Source organism: Protomyctophum bolini, assembly GCF_963924005.1.
Source record: "Protomyctophum bolini genome assembly, chromosome: 5".
Lineage (NCBI taxonomy): Eukaryota > Metazoa > Chordata > Actinopteri > Myctophiformes > Myctophidae > Protomyctophum > Protomyctophum bolini.
Genome location: NC_137866.1, coordinates 40,818,981 through 40,831,480, shown reverse-complemented (window position 1 = coordinate 40,831,480; position 12,500 = coordinate 40,818,981). Strand labels below are relative to the sequence as shown.

At 43.9% G+C, this 12,500-nt stretch overlaps 1 long non-coding RNA gene across 1 annotated transcript; it reads left to right on the top strand.

The window, feature by feature from the left end:
- Positions 1–6,115: 6,115 nt before the first annotated feature.
- LOC308315233 lies at positions 6,116–7,911 on the top strand. The gene is made up of 3 exons (XR_013964007.1): positions 6,116–6,519; positions 6,804–6,864; positions 7,772–7,911. It is a non-coding gene; the product is annotated as an uncharacterized lncRNA (long non-coding RNA).
- The last annotated feature ends 4,589 nt before the right edge of the window (positions 7,912–12,500 follow it).

The following is a 12,500-nucleotide window of genomic DNA, read 5'->3' as shown; positions in this document are numbered from 1 at the left end:
CAGAAAAGTCATATCTGATTGTATTAAACAATGTCAAACTCACCAGCATTGCAGCTTTTTGCACTCAAAAATCTACTGGAGACATGTTATGAGCGTTCTTTTCTAGCTTGCAGGTGATTATTTTTCTAAGTGTTGCAGATTGGAAGTGCTCGTTAGATATAGCTCTGGTCCATAGCCCTAATGCCCTTTGCTGCCGTTGCGTTAAATATAAAAAATGTTTCACCAACTCACCAATACAAAGACGGGTTGTGTGATGACGAGGAATTTACCATCACCAAAAGCTCATTGGAATACATTTAAATGAGCCTATAGTACCATGGTAATTGAATACACTAAATTAGTCTAGACGGGCCTTGGAACACTGAACCATGCTGTAACCACACCTCCACCTCACAACCCCCGTCTCACCTGTTCCGTCCCACCCCTTCCTCTTCCTTTGTGTGTAAACAAATGGTCCTTTGCTTATTCACCTCCCCATCCTGTCTGCTCTCATTCTGTAGATCCACCTTGTGGGTGGGGCTAAGACTGTATATAAAGTATAGCTCTGTGATTGAATTGCTTATGCTTCTTGGGAGGACCGGCCTGCGAGCCAGTGGCATCCGTGTATACTGAGTGCACGTTAAATAAAGGTCTACAAAGGGAACTTGGTCTCATCGTTTAGTGTCCGAAATCCAGCCATAACATTTGGTGTCGAGAAGTGGGATCCTGTTGTCGTCTAAAACTCCGGAAGATCAAAACTGACTGATTTCAACAAACGGACAGATCTACAGAAGAGTCAAATGCTGAATCTACGGAGTTCAAAACGCCAGGATTTAAAAAAACCTGTGGCTACACTGAAACGGTGAGAAACCTTCCAGATTACAGACAATTGAAGTGCTAATTCTCATATTTTGAAAAAAAAAAAAAAAAAAAAAAAAAAAAAAAAAAGAGAAAAGAGAGACCTTGTTTTGCATTAAGAGAAGTCGCAGCCAAAGAACCGTGCTTGCCAGAGCAGCCAAAGAACCGTGCTTGCCAGAGCAGCCAAAGAACCGTGCTTGCCAGAGCAGCCAAAGAACCGTGCTTGCCAGAGCAGCCAAAGAACCGTGCTTGCCAGAGACGTCGCAGCCAAAGAACCGTGCTTGCCAGAGACGCAGCCAAAGAACCGTGCTTGCCAGAGACGTCGCAGCCAAAGAACCGTGCTTGCCAGAGACAGTATTTCAATATGGGAAACAAAAAAAGTGCGCCGGCGGCCACAGAAAAAGAAGAGATGGTTGCAAAATATGAGAAGAAAAAGTCATTTAAGACAAATATGACCGCCACAAAAAAGTATTTTCAAGGTGGATGGAGGAAGAGACAACTGGAGGATCGTATGGAGGAACTTCCAAGGGCAGAGAGCGGACCGCTGGCTCCTGGGAGGTCTCCTTTGTCTTCGCAGCGGGCACTGACTCTCGACCTGGGCTGCATGGAGGCCAGTCGATGCCCAGACGGAGAGGAGACGGTGCCTGCGGGAGCCCGTGCGGACGGTCCACAGCCTCTGACTCTCGACCTGGGCTGCATGGAGGCCAGTCGATGCCCAGACGGAGAGGAGACGGTGCCTGCGGGAGCCCGTGCGGACGGTCCACAGCCTCTGACTCTCGACCTGGGCTGCATGGAGGCCAGTCGATGCCCAGACGGAGAGGAGACGGTGCCTGCGGGAGCCCGTCCGGACGGTCCACAGCCTTCAGCCGGGAGGAAATCGTCGGACATCGGGGTGGTGAGAGCAGGGCCAGGACCAGCGGGAGCGGAGCGGCAGGCGACAGACGTCGAGAACGGGGGGACGACTCCTGTGCACAGCGCAGGAAGGCTCCTGACTGCAGGGGCGGACCTTTTCGGGACCGGAGACGGGCCAGCGGCAGACGTCGAGGACGGGGGGACGTCTCCTGCGGAGGCCCTGAATCCTACCTGCACAACCCTAATCGTCAAAGCAGCGACGGACGTCGAGGGTGTCAAGAATCTACTCGTTCAACAGGCGGTGGGAGAGGAGTGCACACTCATACGCCCAGAGAGGATTCCGGCAGGCCAACAAATGAAGGAGAGGATGACCAAAGTACCGGCAGTTGCATTCCGTAAGTTTTTACACGCACTGTCAGAGTTGGCAGGAAAGGAGAGGTTCACGCCTCCATTCCTTAAATCTAAGGCCAGAAAGATGCCTTTATTTTCCGATCCCGATGGGAAGAAAAAGAAGGTGAAATGGAAATGGAAAGACACTTTTCGGAAGTCTGCTAAAAACTAGCAGCATGTGACTTGCCCACCGCCTCAACAACACACACACACACACACCCCTATCAGAAGATGGCCGCCGATGCAGCCAGGGGAAAAGGTGTCTCATTGCAGCTGTCAGTGAGTAAAAAAAAAAAAAAAAAAAAAAAAAATAGAGGAGTATGTGTAGTTTGTCTATATCTCATTTCTATTTTTCACTTTTCTGTGTGAATGGGTATGAGAAAGTAATGTAAATCTAATTTACAAGTAAATGTTTTCCTTGAGTGAGTTTGTTGACTCTACTCATTCTGTGGGGATGGTATGCAAATGAAATGCATGTCTGTGACTGTGTGAGGTGTGTCACCCAGAATGAGTGCTGACACTGAAAAGGACAGTTCAATACTCAAGCCCGCATGAAGAGAGACTTACAGCATTTGAGACGACTCTATGAGAAATGTGGGGCCAAAGACACTGCACAGAACTTTATGGAAAGTATTGCTACAATTGCTAGGGAAGAAGCACAAAGTTCAACAAATTGCTACAATTGCTAGGAAAGAAGCACAAAGTTCAACAAAAAAATCGCATTGTGTCATCCCTTTGCTTAAACCATGCTTACAATGTATTTTGTTCAAATGTATTATGATGTATTATTTTGATATTGATGGAAAATTCAAATTATTGTTTAATTAAGCTGTTGTTTTAATTAACAAGAGGAAGGATTTGACGAGGAATTTACCATCACCAAAAGCTCATTGGAATACATTTAAATGAGCCTATAGTACCATGGTAATTGAATACACTAAATTAGTCTAGACGGGCCTTGGAACACTGAACCATGCTGTAACCACACCTCCACCTCACAACCCCCGTCTCTTCCTGTCCATGTTGGGAGAGCAAGTCCCCCCCCCCCTTCCCGTCTCACCTGTTCCGTCCCACCCCCCCCCCCCCCCCTTCCTCTTCCTTTGTGTGTAAACAAATGGTCCTTTGCTTATTCACCTCCCCATCCTGTCTGCTCTCATTCTGTAGATCCACCTTGTGGGTGGGGCTAAGACTGTATATAAAGTATAGCTCTGTGATTGAATTGCTTATGCTTCTTGGGAGGACCGGCCTGCGAGCCAGTGGCATCCGTGTATACTGAGTGCACGTTAAATAAAGGTCTACAAAGGGAACTTGGTCTCATCGTTTAGTGTCCGAAATCCAGCCATAACAGTGATTAGAAAGCCTACTTTCCTTAGTGGACGCACTCTGAGCCCCCCACTACACCTATAAAATGTACTTTTTGGCCAGAAAGGGATTGTTTTTCCACCGGAAAAATATGTTTTTAGTTGGACCACTGCGCCCTACCGACATTGCCAAGAGGAAAGATCTCATAGACAAGATTTCCCTTCCGGAGAATGAAGGCATTAGCTACGTTAGATATCACTCAACTACCCTCAGTGCCCTGCACCTGTTTTGAATTTGCACATAATGCAGGCAGCAGGATGTTGCTTTGCTGAAAGTAAGCACTTCCAAACTCTTATGTCAAGATGGCCACAGTCTACATAAAATCAATTACCATCAAACAGGGTTAATTTTGATACTCCACACTGAATGCCTGTATTGCCTTCAACATGTGTGGGCAGGACCTATTTCTTAAAAACAAAAAAATCACCAATATATACCGCAGAACATCCAGTCATACCCAATTCTCTAAATCGTGCTCTGTCGACAACTTAATCGGAATCAGAACATATCTACATATTTAATATTATTTTTTTGAGATTTAGGAATAAGGTGCACGAGCAAGGTTGTCAGTATCAGTGAGTATCAGTGCATGTAGCCAATACATGAGTTTAAGGTGCAGAGTATCGGCAAGTGTCAAGTTCAACCACATATTCACAAAACTGACAAAAGGTTGCTTTACTGGTATACAAATCCACAGGTAGGTCCACATGGGGAAAGCAAAAGTCCAAGGTCAACCTGATGACAGGTGGTGTTCATGCCTTATATGCCTGGGTACAGGCCACCCAGCCTGGCAGAGGTCTGGGCTCCGAGGTGCACACTTTTCTACTTAAGTTCTCATTCTCATTTCTGTGTAAATGAGAGCAGGGTCATGTAACCAAGGGGACCCTATACACTCTCAGCAGTGTAGGCTACAGTATTTGTGATGGACATGACTGAAGCATTCAGTGATTGTCTCCACCAGGCCGAAGGCATGGGGAGAGAGTATGTTTTGCACTCCGTCCGTCCGTCCGTCCGTCCGTCCGTCCGTCCGTCTGTGAACAGCTAATCTCCGGCACCGTCAACCCGGTCATGCCAAATCGGCCTGTTATAGCGCCACCAGGAGGCCGCTTTGTGCATAACAAGTTTTTGGACAAACAAAGAGTACAGTTCCTACCTCAATGTCTTGTACAGGGATGGGGGCATCGGTCTGGGACACTTCACATGGGCTCCAGGGTGGGGGTCCTCGGAAGCCTAAATTGGTGGGGCTGTGGGGCCCACGGACATGGCTCGTCTCAGGGTCCAGGGCTTGGTGCTGACTACACCACTGGTGCAGTGACTCTTCATATTCTGGAATTACATGAAGAGAAAAGATAAGTGTCATTAGTGTTATGTATAGGCCTACATCACATTAGAAACACATGTGGCTGTATAGCCTTGTCAGCCCCCACAACCCATATTTTACAACTTAACATCCTGCTCCCATTTTTAATATACATTTTCCCCCAACTTTTGAAATATGTTTTCCCTTCAGCTTTGAATGAAGTTTAAGCCCATCATTGTATTGTGCGTTTGTGACAATACCAATTTTATATTGAAGATGAAGTGTTAGCATGTTTAACCAAATGGACCCTTACAGCTCTCGGTGTACAAATGGACCCTGTCCACTGTCAAGAGTTTGAATGCCAGTCAAAAAGACACCATGAGCCATATTGGAACAGTTACCTTAACTCTTGTTATAAAACATAACTCACATCTCAGTGGCATTCATTCACAGATCAAGTTCCCCAAACTGAATCATTTAAAACAAAGCTAAAGGTTTAAGTTTAACATTTAGTTACCTTCTTGCTACAGCCAGACGGTGTGTAACTTCTTGCTACAGAAAGACCAAACACACACCAGGAAGAATACATCACAATGCTGCTTCCACTTCCGCTTTATATAGTTGAGGCCATCACAGGAGCCAATCAGCAGCTTGGCTCCTCCTAAACGTTAGCCAATCTCACACACACACACACACACACACACACACACACACACACACACACACACACACACACACACACACACACACACACACACACACAGACAGACGCAACAGCGCAGAGAGAGAGAGAGAGAGAGAGAGAGAGAACTAACCTTTTTCTCAAATTGTGCCGTGCTGGTGTGTGTGTGTGTGTGTGTGTGTGTGTGTGTGTGTGTGTGTGTGTGTGTTTGTTGCTGATTGGCTGATTGGCTGCAGGCCCATCTCCAAATGAATGTGCACAGGGGATTTTGGAGAGGGTCAACACAACAAGGAGATAGACATAACTTCTGACAGGAATGCACAAGAAACTTACTTTTTAACATATATCACATTCTCGCCGAGATATATTTTCGAGTTAATAAAAAAGGAAAAAATATATATATCTTTTTTTAAACAAAAAAAAACGAATGGTTCAAACCCATTAATTAAAGGACCACTTCGCCACTATTCAACCTAATCTGTGTGTTTTTTATCATTAGCATATATGCTAAAATACCCCGGAGTATTATCATTGGTAGTCTGTAGCTCCGTGGGCGCACTTTCAAAGCTGTCGTCCACTTACGTATTTGTCCCAAAGTGACGTAAGTGGATGACCCTCGGTAGGCTCTCAGAAACTACAAGGGACTGGACAGGTAGGGTTGCCGTATCTAGCCTAGCCGCGAAGGACACGGTCTCTCGCCTACACAACAACAACGAGCTGTGGCTACTCCACAACAACAAGTCAGTATGGCTACTCCATGGGAGTTTTTGGACGAGATAATTTTAAATACATATTGGCAGAATCTGCGTTAGGGTCGTTATATTATGAACCAGAAATATACGGAGGAAGGAATGCATTGACGGGGACAACACTGCTAGTTGCTGTGGATGGACTGATGCCTGCTGGAGCGACCTAGCTATAGTAGCTAGTAGCTTTCCCTGAACCAGTACGTCGCACACACAAACTTTTCTGCCCAGGAAAAGCCCAGATAGTGTTGACTGTTTTACTGAGAAGTGGGGACATCATGCGTTCAGGATGCCTCAAACTGGAAGTTGCAACCGAAGCCCGATGGACCAAGAGGGACATTCAGATTTAAGTAAGTGTTCAATGTATTTACAGCTTATATGTGTGTGTGTGTGTGTGTGTGTGTGTGTGTGTGTGTCGCCACACCGTATTGTTTACATAAGTGTCAGAGGATATAGGCACGGCTTCAGCCTACAACTTTTCGGTCCAAACATCTTCTATTCATTAATTCAATTCAAAACTGTATGTATGGCATGCCATCTGAAGCAATGTACAGTATTAGCCATGGGCTCGTATGTTTCAGGGTTAGCAATGTAAACATTCAAGTGTTATACCTGTGTCCATTCATTCACTTAGGTCAGCCCAGATGGTACTACAGAAGGCTGATGAAGCTGAAGATGTCTTTGATGGATTGATGGTGAGCCATACATACTCAACTCAAACTTCATACATAAAGCACATTACTGTATTTGCTGTATTTAGTTTGACCCCCTAGAAAACTAGAGGGAATATCATTTTCAATAAAGGTTCACATATTTATATATGCTTTTACAAAGACCAGTGGTCAACCAAAGTCCCGTAAATATACTGTCATTTATACTATAGGCCTACTGTGTCTCACACACTGTTTCACACTGTAGTATTGAATTGTATCTGTAAATCACAACAGATGACAGCGAATTGACTTTTAACCTTTTGTAATATCTCAAAAGAAGAAAAAAAGATCATTATCAAAAGTAAGCAACAAACTATACTATAAAACTGATGACAACATTGTACAAATTACTCAAGCAAAGTGCCTTGCACTGATTCAAAATCAAACTATTTGTATAGCACCTTTTATGACATGCAATGCAGCTCAAAGTGCTTTACAGAGCAATGGAGAGAAAAACGCAAGGCATAAAACATTGAAATAGAAGGCAGTCATGTAGGTTGGAAGGTCACAGATTCCGTTGTTTTCTTTGGCAGTATTCTGCAGTCCAGAATTGCAGTAATCGAGCCCAGAAAAAACAAAGGCATGGATCAGTGTTTTTGACTGACAGGCTCTGATTCATGCAATATTTCTAAAGGTAAAAAAAGGCAATCTTGGTAACATGATTGTGTGAATACTTTCTACAAGTCAGGTTGCCAAGTCTGCTTATTATTATCATTGATATTTGATATAGTTGTAGCCTACCTACTAATTTGGTCGGTAATCTTAACAGTCCAATACCCAAGTGTACATCACATGAAACATACTGCACATAGCCTACACACTCAGTCGTCCATTCCAGTAATCATTTAGTGCTTTCACCATTACTGACTCTTGTCTTGTCTCACCACAGCATGTGCGTCTCCTGTCCTGGCCAGAAGCTGCTCCAGCGACATGTCATCATGCAGAACCACCTGCCTCAGTGACCTCTGACTAATGCACTTGTATGATTGTACATGTAGTTTGTTAGTTTCCAGTTCAACCATAGACCCCTGTTTTTATAGATTTATGTAAATCAGTACTATTAAAAGATAGTTGATTTGATGTCAAGTTTGTTTTATTTTTTCTCATGTAGGCCTATTGTATTTATACATTTTGACCAATTCCTAATACTCTGAGGCTCAAACTGTCAATATTGCATCAAAGGCCACCGTGATACAAATCATTCACATGTCTGTTTATACAAACAAGACCACAATGGAAATAAGTGTGACTTTGTCAGTGAATGTGTTTTATTGTACTGTAACATAAGGTTTAAAAAACAAGGCCACACAGGCAAAGTTTGTCCTCCTACTCAGATTACAAAAATCGGACAGTGTGCAAGAATCCCAGAAGAAAAAGGATCTAATCAATATTGCTATATAAAAATACTCTGTTACAAGTAAAAGTCCAGAATTAAAATTGTACTTGCACAACAATATTGGTAAAGGCTTAGGAGTAGTACATGTCTAATATTTGAAAATGAGATCACATTCTTTTATCAATCCAGATTGTGTTCAATAGCAACATACAAAGTCAATTGTATCTATATAATATACTGTATACTTGGGAGTTCCTTGAAAGCCACTTCTTCATCTCTTGAGTTGAAGACAGCCACCGAGACCTCAGCTCCTGCAACAAATAAAGTATTATGCAATTATGGGCCTCTGACCAATCATGAGACAATATGGTAAACAATAAGGTTTTTTATTTTAGCAAAACATTTGAAAAATAGCAAATGTACAAGCTCGCAGCAGCACGGCACCAACTCCAAGTGACGCACTGAGCTTGTATATCTGCTATTTTTTAATAGCCAATGCAAATACAGATGCTTTCCCGGTTTTAAATGCTTTTATGTTTGGTTTGTAGTTTGCAGCTTGATATGGAAAAATTTAGCTCTGTTCCATAGCCTTACTCTGAGGCTATGGACCAGAGCTGGGAAAAATGGTGGCGTTTATGTGGAGGGTGTTCCAGTTACAAACAGCAACAAAATCTTTATAATGCTGTAAGCATCAGAGACACTCGGTATGTCAAATTAATTTATAGACATCACAACAACAACCACGTATTTTGAAAGGAAATGCATGTGGTCTCCTCCTGTAATGCAATCGCCATTCATTCAGAGTCTGGTGTACTGTACACAGCATTGTAGCTTTAGTTTATTATGACAATAATGACATACCTCTGTTCTGCAACTTCTGCTTCGATGATGATGATGCTCCGCGTCAATTCTTCCATTAGATTGCGGTTGAACTGGAAGATATCTGCGTTGGTGAAATGTTCACTGCACACCCAAAGTGGTTCACACAGCTGGGATTGCATCTGTACTTCATAACGATTTCTAAAAACAAAGCCAGCCAGTGGAATTTAGAGTCCGACGCTGCGCACGTTCGAAATCACTATTATTACGCTACTTACTATCAGAGACTACTAACTACTATACCACCACTACTGCTGTTACTATTACAACCGCTAAATATTAGCTATTATTATTACTTCTATCGCTTTCAAGTCAACTCTAAACAACACGAGAAACTTTCAGCTGGGGGCTGCCTCACTGCCTGTCTGTCTGTCGCGCAATGCACTGTGGGTATTGTAGGAAATGATATTACCGTGCCTCAGCTCATTACATGACTCGTTCTCCGCAGCGGTTTCGCCAAATGTAAATATTTTTATTGTTTTCATGAACGGATATCATACTAAAGCATGACAAAGGCCATATAATAGTGGCGAACCGATCCTTTAAGATTCGAGTGCCAACCCTAACGAGCGAACATTCGAACCTTGAATGTTTGGGGACAGCCTTAGTGTGTGTGTGTGTGTGTGTGTGTGTGTGTGTGTGTGTGTGTGTGTGTGTGTGTGTGTGTGTGTGTGTGTGTGTGTGTGTGTGACTGTGTGTGTGTGTGTGTGTGTGTGTGTGTGTGTGTGTGTGTGTGTGTGTGTGTGTGTGTGTGTGTGTGTGTGTGTGTGTGTGTGTGCGTGACTGGGTGTGGGTGCGTGACTGGGTGTGGGTGCTTGTGTGTGCATGGTGTGTGTGTGAGAGAGAGATCAAAGAGATTGTGTGGGAAATACTGATATAAAGAAGGAAAGTATAGTTTCTAGAACCATTTCCTTTCAGACCATCTCTACGAGTGTATCTGACAGCCTGACAAAGTGGACTGTGCATGTGTGCGTGCGTGCATGCGAGTGTGTAGCTGTGCTTGTGTGCATGCGTGCGTGCGTGCGTGTGTGGATTGACATTTAATTATCCGACGTGGAGGAATTCCGGCTTAGCTTCCATTTCACGGTGCAGAGTCTTGCACAGGAAGCAGTCTGGTAGACTCTGGGTGGACCCTTGAAGATGAAGCAGTCTGGTTCAATGCTTCTTTCTCATGAAGAGGACCACAAACTCTGAAACCCAGAACAAACTAATGACACACTAGCTTGCACAGTAAAATCCTAAGTGTTAATTTAACTCTCTTCTTTTTTGAGGGGGCAAGCCCCTCCAATGCATGGCTTTCCAAAATTACATCATAGGCCAGCCAAGTCTATGGACTTTTAATATTTGTTTAGAACCCAATTATAAATGACCTGTCCCCACTCACCGGTCAATGGACTTTAATGTTTGTTTTGGGCCGTTATGATATAATATAGTAATATAATTATTTGCAAGCCAAGTCTATGGACTATAATGTTTGTTAATGCAGTGAATGACAACATAAGACGTCATCTGGCTGATATAAATACTTCCCTCGCTGCGCCCCTCACTTCACACGACTCACAAGTGTGATTTTTGCGACCGTGGGTCGTAGATTATTATGAAAACCTGCAAAACCTGTCCACCGCTTGCTTGCTGTCTACCGCTTGCTTGATCCCATGTGAATGCATATGACATTCCATATGTTGATCCTTCCCCATCCGTCCTTCCTCTTCGATGCCTCCCTTTTGACTGATACCTGTCCATTCAAACTCTATACGGGCCCGCCCCATTCATTCCATATGTTGATCTGACACCCCATGCCAAAGCGCCAGCCTCGCCCAGCAGTCACCCAGGCGGATGCGTGCAGCCGTGCACGCGACCTCGTCCTTTAGGCCTTGGTCGCTTCTCAATTGTTTTTGAAGGGCGCGCCGCGTGTCCTTATGTCCAGCTTTAAGGATTTGTGTAAACACAAATATTGAAGACAAAAGTGAGAACGCAAATTGTGATTGGCCAGAATGAGATGATGTATGATGATATATGATGATAAGAGCACCCCTCACTTCACATGGGTGTGATTTTTGAGAGGCGCTAGCCCCTCCTATATACAGCTTTTCGTCACAACACGTGTCACATTTGCCATTGACAATGAAAGGAGAATTTAGGTCATATGTGTCTGAACAAATCAGCTTTTTGTGGCAACACAAACATTAAATGCCAGGATAATATGTACTGTAGACTAGTAGACAAGCAAATCGAACTTTCTAAACAACTGCAACTGTTTTAATTCAGCTCGGGGCATATACAATAAGACGCCGGGGGGCAGTGCATGCGACCTCGCCCTTTAGGCGTGCATGCCATATATGGAGCGTATCTTGAGTATACAGGGTGTGATGAGGTCAGATCAAGATATGGAATGTCAGAACAGGTCTAAGGGTGGCAGCGGGGGCAGTGTATTGAATATACAGGATTTGATGAGAGCCCAGGTAGGGCCAGGCCTTAATTTCCGGGGCTATTGAGAACTGCCGAACAGGTTCTGACATATATCCATAACTAATATTGATGACATATTGAGATGACAAGATCTCCATATATGTGCTTAATTTACTATGACATCAGATCTCCATCCCTGATGATGTCATGCGATGTCACGAGACCTGGGCACCATATATACTGTATGGGGCTTTCCCCATGTATAGGGATTTTGAGTGATACACTGACTGACTGACGGGAAATGCATGATAATAGTTAACTGTGAGCTTCGCGGCAACCTTTCCTTATGCTTTAAGTAGCATGTGACAAACTAGGGGGGTTTCATGATTCAATCAGGACAACTCAAGAATGGATGGAATATATTTTTATTGAATATAAGATGAGCAATACATTTATTATGGTTTGGCGATGTATTGGATCTGCTTTTTAGGTACTCAGATCAAGCGCATCAGTCCCGACCATATATAGGGACTCTGAATCCCCCGTACCTAAACAGTAGATCCAAAACGACAGGTGGTAGCTGGGGTGGAGGTGAGCAGCAGGTTTGTATACAGCAGCACGCTGATACGCAGCAGCAAGGAAGGAAGCAGGAGGAGAAATGCAAACCTCCGGTTAAAGTAGCCGGTATGAAGATGGAATGAGTGTGTGATTGGCTGAGTGAATCATGTGAATGAGAGCGTGATGCTGAGGCGGCCCAATTAACAGCCGGCAGCAACTGCACTGAGGTTCCCTGACTGAACTTTCTCTGCGCATGCCTATGACAGGCACAAATGCTCAATTTTGGGCAAGTGGCTATGGCTGTTTTTAGCCCAAGGAGTGTATTTTGTGCAAAACTAATGCTTGGAATGGATTCAGAATCATGAAAACCCCCTAGTTTGACATTTTTGCCTGCCATAGAATGGTAATGGTAGGGTCACAAGAAACCCCTATAAAA